Source organism: Solanum lycopersicum, chromosome 10, assembly GCF_036512215.1.
Source record: "Solanum lycopersicum chromosome 10, SLM_r2.1".
In the NCBI taxonomy this organism is placed as follows: Eukaryota; Viridiplantae; Streptophyta; class Magnoliopsida; order Solanales; family Solanaceae; genus Solanum; species Solanum lycopersicum.
Window position 1 is genome coordinate 35,361,429 of NC_090809.1, and position 12,740 is coordinate 35,374,168.

The following is a 12,740-nucleotide window of genomic DNA, read 5'->3' on the forward strand; positions in this document are numbered from 1 at the left end:
TTGCTATCTTAGATAGAGAAGTTCGCAAGTTGAGGTCAAGAGAGGTTGCATCCATCAAGGTGCAATGGAAGAATCGACCCATTGAAGAAGCCACTTGGGAGAAGGAGGCGGATATGCGAGAAAAATACCCAAACCTGTTTACAGATTCAGGTACTCCTTTTCGCCCTTGTTTTCCTTCTTGTGATCGTTCGGGGACGAACGATGGGTAAATTGGTATCTATTGTTGAGCAGCAGATTTTATTTCTGGAAAAACAGGCTGAGGCGACGGACCCCACGATGGACCGTCATGGGCACGAAGGACCGTTGCAGGGCCTCGTTTCAAAATACTTAGAAAAACTGAAAATTGGGTACTGAAAATCGACTCTCTGAACTTCGTAACGAAATGGCAGGACGGACCGTCACAGGTGTGACGGACCGTCACAGGTGTGACGGACCGTCACAGACCCTTGGTGGAAATTTGGGTCTCTGAACTTTGCGACGACCTGCAGGACGGACCGTCGCAGGCACGACGGCCCATCACAGGTTGCGCAATCCCAGTCCGGGTCAGATTTCTTTATACGTTTTAAGGGACGTTTTTGACTATTCCTGCCTTAATTATAAAGTTATTGGGTTAATGTTAATAAGTCTAATTACTTGGGGGTTAAAAGAGTTAACCTTAAGTTAATTAGTGGGGTATTACTGCCATCTTTTATCCTTAATTATATGTTAATTAGGGTAAAAGAAAGAGAGTTTGAATAAGAAAAAAATAAGAAAGAACAAAGAAAGATAGAAAAAGAAAGAGAACGAGTAGAGAGAGAGAGAAACGAAGAGGATAGCAAGGATTCTGAGAAGATAGCTTGTTGATCGCAATTCTTCGGTGGAGGTAGGTTATGGTTTCTCTTACGATATTCGTAGTAAACTCTTAATAGAGAATGATATGTATTGATAATATTGTAAACCCTGCTATGTGCTTAATTGTATGCTTGCATGAATGTAATTATATAGTTGTGATTATATAAGCATGATGAAGTTATTGAATCCCAAATCTGGCAAAATCCTAATCTCTTTGTTAATAATGAGGCCTTGGTATAAAAGTAGGCGTGATGAACTAAAATAATGAGATTGATGATGCCTTGGTAAGAAAGAAGGCTGGATGAATTGATGGAAGGAGATTAAGGGATCGGGTGTCACGAACTGACACGTAGAATTAGGGGATCGGGTGTCACGAACCGACACGTAGTATTAGGGGATCGGGTGTCACGAACCGACATGTAGAATTAGGGGATCGGGTGTCACGAACCGACACGTAGTATTAGGGAATCGGGTGTCACGAACCGACACGTAGTATTAGGGGATCGGGTGTCACGAATCGACACGTAGTATTAGGGGATCGGGTGTCACAAACCGACAAGTAGATTTAGGGGATCGGGTGTCACGAACCGACACATAGATTTAAGGGATCGGGTGTCACGAACCGACACATAGATTTAGGGGATCAGAGTGTCACGTAACGACACAAGAGGATTAATAAATATTGAGGGAGCGGAGTGTCACGTACCGACAAAAGAGAAATAAAGATAATGAATCTGGAAAGATGTTAATATACTCAATCTAATGAACATGATTCCCAAATGAGTATGGTATTGAGGCTTGAGTCCTCATGTGTGAGCTTGACGGTAATTGTTAATGATATAGTATTTGTTGTTTCTACATGTTGAGTATCATAGTTGATTTTATGATATTACTTGGTATATATTGATTTCTATTTTGAGTTGGCCGATGATATCTACTCAGTACCCGTGTTTTGTACTAACCCCTACTTTTATGTTTTCTTCTTGTTTATTTGTGGAGTGCAGCAAACGTGCCATCGTCTTTAACTCAACAGTAATTCAAGTCAGTCTTACTACATCAGAAATTCAGGGTGAGCTAATGCTTCTAGCTTGGACTGGATCTTCTTCTTCATGTCTTGATGCCTTGAAGTTCCGGCATGGACTAACTTTTATGTATTTTTAGCTTCTTAGAAACTCTTAGTTAGTACTTTGATCATAGATGTTCTTGTGGTGATGACTTCCAGATTTTGGGGATAATAATAGTTATTGATTTTATTAATGAGTTTAAGTCTTCCGCATTACCCTATGTTGATATTACATTGAAATGTTAAGGTTTAGATTGGTTGGTTCGCTCACATAGGAGGGTAAGTGTGGGTGCCAGTCGCGGCCCGGATTTGGGTCGTGACAATAGTACTAATCGTATTGAATTTTTTCTTGTAAATGAGTGTTGAATAAAGATCGTTGTACCCAAGTGAAAAATGAGGATTTCTTTTGAAGTGAAGGCACTTGTTGTGGTATCAAAAAGTTTGTACCTTTGTGAGAGTCAAAATAGTAGAAGTGTCTACGTAGAGTGAGTTTGTGGCATGATGTTATCCTCATGAGGTAGCTTGTTGAACTTAACAAAGTGAGCCTGCACTAAATCAAAGAAAGACTTGGGGTTGGTGGCCATATGGTTTCTAGAGCTTAAAAGTGTATACTTTTGCGCAAATATTATTTTGAGTCATTGTGCGTCGCTTGAGGACAAAAATGAATTTAAGTTGAGTGTGTTGATGTATTGTGGTCACACGGTGTTTTCAATGCATCTCTCTTAAGAGTATTTCGTCTAGAGACTTTTTGTAGTAGTTTAACATGATTTTATGTTTGTTTTGCAGGATAGATGTTCAGTTTGAAAATGCAGAACGTAGATGAAAAAGTGCAGAAGATGAACTATGAAGTCTATCGACAGCCCGTCGTTCAAAACACGTTGCGTAGGTGGTGAATGTCCATGTGAAGATAAGGTTAGTGGAGAAATGAGAGAAATCTGACTAAGTGTTGAACCAGGAGAGAAAATGACGGTCCGTCGATTGATCAACGAACCGTAATGGTGAACCTTCAATTGGTTCAGAGAATGTTCTAGTACATGAATTTTCAAGATTCTAAGTGTGAGATGACTCGAATGACCTCATTGCAAGTCCATTTTTTATTCAAAGAAGATTTTGAGATGATAAATAAAAAAAAATTCTAAGTCTGGACTGACAGAGGCAGTCGATGGACCATCGTTGCATCGACATCCCGTCAGTAAGGTCGTCAATTGCAATTGCATTTACTGGACAAACTTTCCTTATTTTAATTCCTTTTTATTTAGTATATTCTTTCCTATAAATAGGGATTAAAACCTCATTTTTGAGGGCAGAAACTCGTAGTATTTTCTAATTGTGTTGGATATTGTTGTTTTCAAACTTTTAGTAATTAATCAATTTCTCGATTTGTGTTGAAATATTTTCTTGCAATTTAAAGTTGAATTTCTGGATCTTATTGTTAATATGTTTATGAATTCTTTCTTAAATTTATTAATTGTGATGTTGGTTGAATGTGTAACTAAATTCACAACTAGAGATGTGGGAACCATGGGTAATGAACAATGTAAATCTCGCAAATAAGCAATTCTCATGTAAGTACTTGCATGTGTTGATAATTCTTTCGCTTAGAAGTCTTTTTATTAAGTGCACATATTAGAACTCGTCTTACTTCTAACTTACGGACCAAGTTTGAATGAATAAGAAAATAATTATGAACATAGATTTAGTACATTTTATCTAATAGGCTAGTGGCGATTGCTGCGAAATAATAACTACGATATATCAATTATGATATCAAATATGTGGTAAATGTATGGATTAGTATCTCATACACAAGTAGGTGGACCAAGGAACGGGCTGAAATTCTTTAGATGCTGGATTAAGGATTTAGAGATACATAACTTACCAACTTACAGACGAAAAACTAGGGAGATTTGCTAATGCTAGGATTATGGCGTTATGAACCTATGGGAACACCTATACCCTAGTTAATCTCACAAACTTGATTAAAACTCAATATTAATTTGTTCTTAGTTGTTAACTTAGAATTCTTTAAGAAACTTATTTCATAAATCCATCCCTCTTTTCTTATTTTCTTTTGGAAAGACATTTGCTAAATAAACGTGATTGTTAATTAAAGTTAAGTATAACAAGTTTTCCTCGTGGGATCGACCCCTACCTACTAGTTTAGTTCTCTAATTGATGATGACCGCTTATACTTATTTAGGAAGGTGTAATTTGAGGGTATCAACGACAAAAGTTAATTGTTAAAAAATATTTTTGACCAAATAATTCCTTAATATTTTTCAGTGGAAATTTTTCTAATATATTTTTCACTTTGCCAAAATATCCAATGAAAAGGAAAAATATATATAATTCATGAACCGACAATAACAACCATCTGGTGCCATGGCATCATTGTAGTACGATATTTTTCGTTTTTCTAATTTCTTTCATTCTTTTATAATCATATCAACTTTGATTTCTTACATATTCATATGTAATTAAAGAATAAAATATTGATTATCCCTTAAAATGTGCATTGATTATTGCCAACTCAATAAAATCACTATTTAGAACAAGTGTCATCTTCATCGGATTGACCACTTATTTTATAAACTCTAAGGGGAAAGATACTTTTCAATAATAACTTTCAGATCGGTTATTACCAACTTGGGGTGAGAGGTGAGGATATACCAATAACTACATTTCAAACAAGATATGGTCAGTATGAGTTCTTAGTGATGTGTTTTGGTCTCACTAATGCACTTACATCATAGATGGATCTCATGAATATAATTTTTTGAAGTTACCTAGATTCAATTGTCATTTTCTTCATTGATGACATCTTGGTAGATTCAAAAAATGAGGGTGAACACATGGACCACTTGAGCGTGGTGTTACAATTGCTGAAAAAACCCAACTTTTTGCCAAGTATAGCAAATGTGAGTTTTTGTAGAGGTATGTAGAGTTTCTTTCTCATATCATCTCTAGTGTAGGAGTTGAGGTTGATCCAAGGAAAATAGAGTGGGTGAGAAATTTGCCTAGACAATTGATTCCAATATTCATTAGGAATTTTTTGGGTTTAGCGGGTTGTTGTAGGAGGTTTGTGTGTAGTTTACGTCTATTGAATATCGCTTGAGTACTTTGAACCAAAAGAGTATAAATTTGAGTTGTCGAAGGCATGTCAAATAAAATTCTAAATTTTAAATATAGGCTTACCTCCGCTTAGGTGTTGACTTTACTGGAGAGTACCAAGGGCTTCGTTGTATATTGTGATGCATCCAGTGTGTACTGGTGTTGACTTTACCGGAGAGTACCAAGGGCTTCGTTGTATATTATGATGCATCTAGAGTGGACTTGTGATGTGTTCTTATACTACACGGGAAGGTAATAGCCTATGCCTCTATACAACTTAAGGTGCATGAGAAAAATTATCCAATTCATGATCTTGAGTTAGAAGTCGTGGTATTTGTCTTGATAATGTGGAGACATTACTTGTACGGTTTCCATGTGGATGTGTATACGGACCACAAGAGTTTTTAATATATATTTACGCAAAAGGAGTTGAATCTTTTACAAATAAGGTTGTTTCAAAATAATGAAAGATTATGATATGAGTGTTCTCTACCACCACGGCAAGGCCAATGTAGTTGCGGATGCTCTAAGTCGTATGGCCATGGGGTGTGTATCATGTGGATGAATCCAAGAAAGACCTAGTGAAAGATGTTCATAGTTTGGCTAGATTTGGTGTTAGATAGGAAGATTATCCGGATGGTGGTTTTATGGTCCATCATAACTCCAAGTAATCTTTGGTGGTGGAGGTTAAGTCCAAACAATACCTTGATCAACCATTAACGGAGTTGAAGGACTCGTTTATTTGTAAGTTAAATGAGTCATTCTCCTTAGGGGGGATTGTGTCTTGAGGTACTAAGGAAGTCTATGTGTTCCTAATGAAGATGTCTTGAAGAAACGGATTCTTGAAGGAGCTCATGGGTCCTGTCACTCCATTCATTCGGATTCTACAAAGATGTATCATGACCTTAGAGAAGTGTTTTGTTGGGAGGCTTGAAAAAGAACATAGCAGAATGTGCCGCAAAATGTCCAAATTGCCAAAAAGTGAAAGTCGAACATCAAAGAAAGGTGGTTTACTTCATGAAATTAAAGTTCCTATTTGGAAGTGGGAACACAATAATATATATTTTGTGCTAGGTTTGCCACGAACACAAGAGCAATATGACTTCATATGGGTGGTTGTGGATAGGTTATCCAAATTCGCTAATTTTATTCCTCTCAAGTCTACTTACTCGGCGGATGATTATGCAAGGATCTTCAGAGATGAGTTGTTTGTATCCATGGTATTCCGTTATCCATCATATAGGATTAGGGTGCACAATTCACATCTAGCTTTTGAAGATCATTCCAAAATAAGTTGGGTACCAAGGTGAATGTAAGCATTGCTTTTAATCCCCAGACGGATTTTAAGCGAAACCTACCGTTCATGTTATGCCCCATATAAAAAAACAGACCAAAAATTAGTTCTTCATAAACAAAATCTGCAGGTTCAGCGACGTGACCATCGACGGACTGTAGCCTGAAACATGGTCCGTCCTGCACAAATGTATATTGGATAAGAAACTCCCCAAAAATTTCAGCTGAGAAAATTTGGTTATATCTTGGACTGCAGACAAACTTATGGTTCGTAGGCCAAACGACGTTCTCTTGTCCGTGATCGTCGATCAATACTCCCTTCACCCTCTCTCAGACAAGAGCTATGGATGACCAGCACGGTCCGTAGGTTGAAAATTTTCACACATTTAAGGAGAAATGCATTTGGGTCAACTTCAAATGTTCATAACTCTTACAAAAAAAGATTAGGTGTTCCATGACCTACAAACAGATAGACCACCAACTTTTCTAAAATCATACCTCCGAGTAAAAATTTATGCCCGTTTTAGTAAAGACCCGTCGAATAGGCCCAGTCGACTTACCCAACGATGGGGCATCGATCAAAAACCCGACTGTTAGTCCTGGCCATCGTTTGGTCTGACAGCAACTTATCCAAGGTTATTTTGGTCTTTTCCCACTTCATTTAAACCTTAAGATAAGTCATTTTGACCCAAAATAATCATATTTTAGTCAGTATAAGCCTAGAAAAATAATGAAAACATATCTAAGTCAAATCAGAAAATCAAAACATAGAAATATAGAAACAAGAGAGGAGAAAAAGCTCTAGAACCCTAGTTCAAGATCTTCACAAGCTCCAGCGGTTCTAGCCCCGAAACTTAAGTATTTTTCCATTGATTTCATCACCAGGTATGTGGGATTTCACTAGTGGGTTCCTTTCACCCATTAGGTCCCTAGTTTTAAGTCAGATTCTTGATTCTCTTGTCATGATTAAACTTACGGTTTCTAGAACTTTGATAGATATTCATGAACCTATTAAATATATGTTCCAAATAAGATTATCATGTTGCTACTGAGATTATCGCATGAATTTCAGAACCCTAGATATTTTTTTTACTTCTTTAATTTCACATTATTTGAGACACTTCATATATACATGCCTCAGTTATAAATGCATAATTACAAGATTAATTATTGCATTCTCTGTTGCATGTTAAGTTTTGAGCTATCTAGTATTTACAGAAACTCAAACATAATCAGTTAATTTACAGAATTCATTCGGAGTAGCATAAACTCGAATGAAGACTAAACTAGCTGTAATAGAGGGAGAGAGGTACAAACCCTACTACTAAACACTGAGAACTGAGCTTCTGACTGAATTGAGTTCCAATAACATGTAAATACGCTTAAAATGCAAGTATAAATTGAGGGAACATGATTCTAAGACTAAATTTACGCATGAATGACTGGAATACTTTATAGGAAATATTCCCTCAAGCTAGAGTTGAATCGAAATCAAAAAGGTGAGGATACTTGGCTTTCATGTCTACTTCTACTTCACAAGTAGCTCCCTCTACAGAATAACTCCTCCACAAAACCTTGACTGAAGCGACTTCTTTGTTTCTCAACCTTCTAACCTGATGGTTAAAATCTCGACTAGTACATTCTCATAAGAAAGACTATCTTTCACCGCCACAGTCTTTAATGGCATTATGGAGGCTGGATCACCCACACACTTCTTCAAGAGTGAGATGTGGAAGACCGGATGCACTGCTGCTAATTTTGATGGCAAATCTAACTCATATTCCACCTTGCCAACCCTTTCCAAGATCTTGTAAGGTCCTACATATCTAGGAATAAGCTTCCCTTTCTTTCCAAATCTCATTACCCCTTTCAAAGGTGAGACCTTCAGAAAACCCAATCATCAATTCCAAACTCTAGTTCCCTTTTCCTTACTTCTGCATAAGATTTCAAACGACTTTGGGCTGTCTTTAGTATATCTCTATGAGTTGTACTTTCTTCATATCATAAAGGACTGAATCTATATCTATAAAAGTTGCTTCACCTACTTCAAATCAACCAACATGAGATCTACATTTACACCCATATAAAGCCTCATAAGGGGCCATCTAAATACTGGAATAGTAGCTATTATTCTAGGAAAACTCAATAAGAGGAACGTGATAATCCCAACTACCTTTGAAATCAATCGTACAAGCTTTCAACATATCCTCTAAGGTCTGAATGGTGCGCTCTCCCTGCCCATCTATGTTTGGATGACATATTATACTAAGGTTAACTTGAGTACCAAGACCTTTCTGAAATGAGTTCCAGAAAATAGAGGTAAATTGAGGACCTCTATCTAACCTCACAATCTCATTAATGTAAAGCCTTGCATAGTCTTCTGCCGTATATGTAGTCTATACCACCAAGAAGCGAGAAGACTTAGTCATCCTATCAACTAGCACCCAAATGGAGTCATGTTGTCTGCGAGTACGCGGTAATCCTGTAATTAAGTCCGTATTGATCACATCCCACTTCCAAGTAGGAATATTGATCTCTTGAGTCTTACCCCCTAGTTTCTTATGTTCTACCATGACTTGCTATTAATTGCGGCACTTACTCAAAAACACTGCTATATACAATTCATGGCATTCCACCAATAGACTTCCCGCAGATCGCGATATATCTTTAGTGGCACCTGGATGATAAGAATGCCTAGAGTTATGGGCCTCTCAAGGGAATATGTTGTCTCAACTCGGCCACATCAGGAACACACAATCTACCCTGTTAGCGATGTACACCAGCTCCTCCTTGGGAGAAAACCTCCACTTTCTTATTATGGACTGCACCCTTAAGTTCAAGCAAGGTTGGATCACTATCTTGCTTTTCCTTAGCCTCCACTACCAAAGACGATTCTGCTCCATTCTAAACTGTTACACCGTTGTCTGATATGCTCATAAGGAAAAACTCCCAAGCGAGCAAGCCTGTGAACATCCCTCACTAGCTTCTTCCATTATTTCTCAACATGGGCTACACTACCCATAGATAATTTACTAAGAGTATCTGCTACTACCTTAGCGTTACCCAGATGATAATGTACACTTATATCATAATCCTTAAGGAACTCTAGCTATCTCCTCTGGCGAAGATTCAACTTTTTCTGGGTGAACACATACTAAAGGCTCTTATGGTCAATGAACATATGTACGTGAAGACCATACAAGTAGTGTCTTCAGATCTTGAGTGCAAACACCACTGCTTCAAGCTCGAGGTCATGAGTTGGATAGTTCTTCTCATTAACCTTAAGTTGTCTAGAGGAATTAGCTATCACCTTACCTCGTTGCTTCAACACACAACCTAGGGAATTTCTTGATACATCACAATAGATCATATAACCATTTGAACCCTCTGGTTTAGTCAAGATAGAAGCTGTAGTGAATTGTGTATTCAAATTCTGCAAAGTTTTTCTCATATTCATCAAACAATTGAAAATTTAACATCATTTGAGTCAACCTAGTCAAGGGTGAGGATATGGATGAAAATCTTTCCACAAACCTTCTATACTAACTCTATAGACCTAAGAAACATCTGATATCTACAGCAAAGGTAGGTCTGGGTCATTGTTTCACTGCTTCTATCTTCTGTGAATCTACTCGAATCCCTTTGCTACATACAATGTGACCAAGGAAAGGAACAAATTTCAACCAAAACACACATTTTCTTAACATAGCAAATAATTGGCGATCCTTGAGAGTCTGTAAAACAATTCTCAAATGAATTGCACGTTCTTTCTCATTCCTAGGGTAAATGAGGATATCATCTATGAAGATGATAACAAACAAGTAAAAGTACTATTTGAACACTCTGTTCATCAAATCCATGAAATTTGCAAGATTATTGGTTAGTTCGAACGACATAACTACAAATTTATAATGACCATACCACGTTTTGAAGGTTCTTTTCGGAGTGTCACTATCTTTGACAAATGGATAGCACCCTGAATTTGGTCAAACAAGTCATCAGTCCTGGGGAGTGGATACTTATTCTTTATTGTGACCTAGTTCAACTGTCTATAGTGAAAGCACATTCGGAGAGAACCATATTTCTTTCTTACAAACAACACTGGTGAACCCTATGGTGAAATACTAGGTCTGATGAAGCCCTTATACTGAAGGTAGTTCAACTGATAATTCAATTCCTTAATCTCTGCTGGAGCCCTTCTGTATGGAGGAATAGAAACATGCTGGGTATTTTGACGGAGATCAATTCCAAAGTCAATTTCCCTTTCGGGAGGGACGCTAGGAAATTCTTTTGGAAATTCACAGACTACTGGAACTGACTCAGGAGTTGGGGTTTCAAGGATAGAATCCTTAACTCAAACTAAATGATAGATATATCCCTTAGATATCACCTTTCTGACCTAAATGTAAGAAATAAATCGACCCATAGGCGCTAAGATATTACCCTTACATTCTATGATTGGTTCGTCTAGATACTGAAAATGAACAATCCTTGTTCTACAATCGAGAGGCATAACATGAGTGTAACCAATCCATGACAAGAATGACATCGAAGTCTACAATTTCTAACTCTACTAGATCTGCTGAGGTGACTTTCTGAGAGACTGTGACAGGGCAAAAATTGTATACCCGTCTAGCTGTAACTGGGTCAGTAATTAGAGTGGAGACTAAGAAAGGTTCTGAGAGTGTTTCTGGACTGACATTGTATTGGATTTGCTATGTAAGGAGTTAAAAAAGAAGAAGTAGCCCTTTGATCTAACAATTCATAAACATCAAGGTCAAAGACACGTAATGTACAAGTGACAATGTCAGGAGAACCTTCTTCACCGTGGCGAGCGTGAAGAGCATACAACCTATTCCAGCGCTAACTGCCACCTGTACCAAAGGAGTTATCCTGTTAAGTGGAATGACTTGCTGGTGCTGCAAAAGTTGTAGACTAAGCTCTACCATTTCAACCTTCTTCACCTTGTATAGAATGACAATCCGTCAACCTGTGATTAGATTGACCACACCCAAAACATCCATCTTTTCCTGAAAGACACTTACCCAGATGGTTTTTACCACACTTAGGGAAAGTGGGGTAAGTCTTGGTGCCTGAAACACTTCCCTAAGTTTTAGCGCTGGGTGCTCTACCCTTCTGTTCATACTTGCTCTTGGAGTGCATGGGTCATAAGTGTAGGGATGTTCATATCTCAAAGTAAACATCGCATTTTTGTACTCAGTTTTCACCAAATCTGACAATCAATACAAAAACTTATTCATTTGAGCCCTGGAGTCAGAAACCATGTGGGGAGCATACCTTCAGAGTTGGTTAAACTTGAGTCCATACTGTTGGAGTGTCATGTTACCCTGCCTTAAGTTCATGAATTCTTGGGATTTTGCTTCTCTAAACTCTATTGGGAAAAAACATTCGAGAAAAGTCTCAGTAAAGTAGTCCCAAGTGATAGGAGCTGCATTTACACCCCTATTCTCCTTCCAATGAGTGTACTAGATATCAGAAATATCCTTCAATTAGTATGATTCTTACTCAACCCAATCATTCCCTGTGACTTGTACTACCTAAATGATCTTCTTTATATCATCCATGAAATTATGAGGATCCTCTTTAGATTGCGATCCTAAGAAATCAGGAGGATTCATCCTAACAAAGTGATGGACACTTGATACAACTAATCAATAATTTTCATTCACACGGGCATGAACCAGATTGTTCTGCTTAGTCATACTCTGAGCTATCATCTGCATGGCATTTCTAAACATAGCATTAGAGACTTTCTAATATAAGGCTGGATGAGCAACGTTTGAATTTCTAGCGTTTGCATTTCTAGCGTTATCTCTACGAGCAGGCATGATTTGAAAAGTAGAACGTCAAGTTAGAATGGAATAATATCATACCTAACGAACGATAAGAACACCAACAAAGTGATGTTTTTTTCCTTAAACAGTCCATAGCCTGTCTCTCTCATTAGATGTGGTGCACTTCACACCCATAAAAAAAGACTCTACTTAGTGCGACTTATCATACATCCTAGGCCACTTAAACCTAGTTTTCTTATACCAAGTTTTTTCCATGACCTACCCACATAAAGATAATTGAATTATCTTTCAATTGACACCGACCTTGATTAAATCAGACCTCCAAGTAAAAAGTGTTCCCTATTTTAGTAAAGTCCTGTCGAACAGGCCCAGTCGACGGACCCAACGACGGGGCGTCAGTCACACGATGGACGGTCAGTCCTGGCCATCGTTTCGTCCGACAGCAACTTATCCAGGGTCTTTTGGTCATTTCCCACTTCATTTAAACCTTAAGATACGTCAGTTTACCCTAAATGATAAGTATTTTTTGTCGATTTCAAATCAATAGATCAAAACATAGAAAATAATAAGCAAGAGAGGATAAAAATCTCAGGAACACGTGTTCAAGAATGCCACAAGCTCTAGCG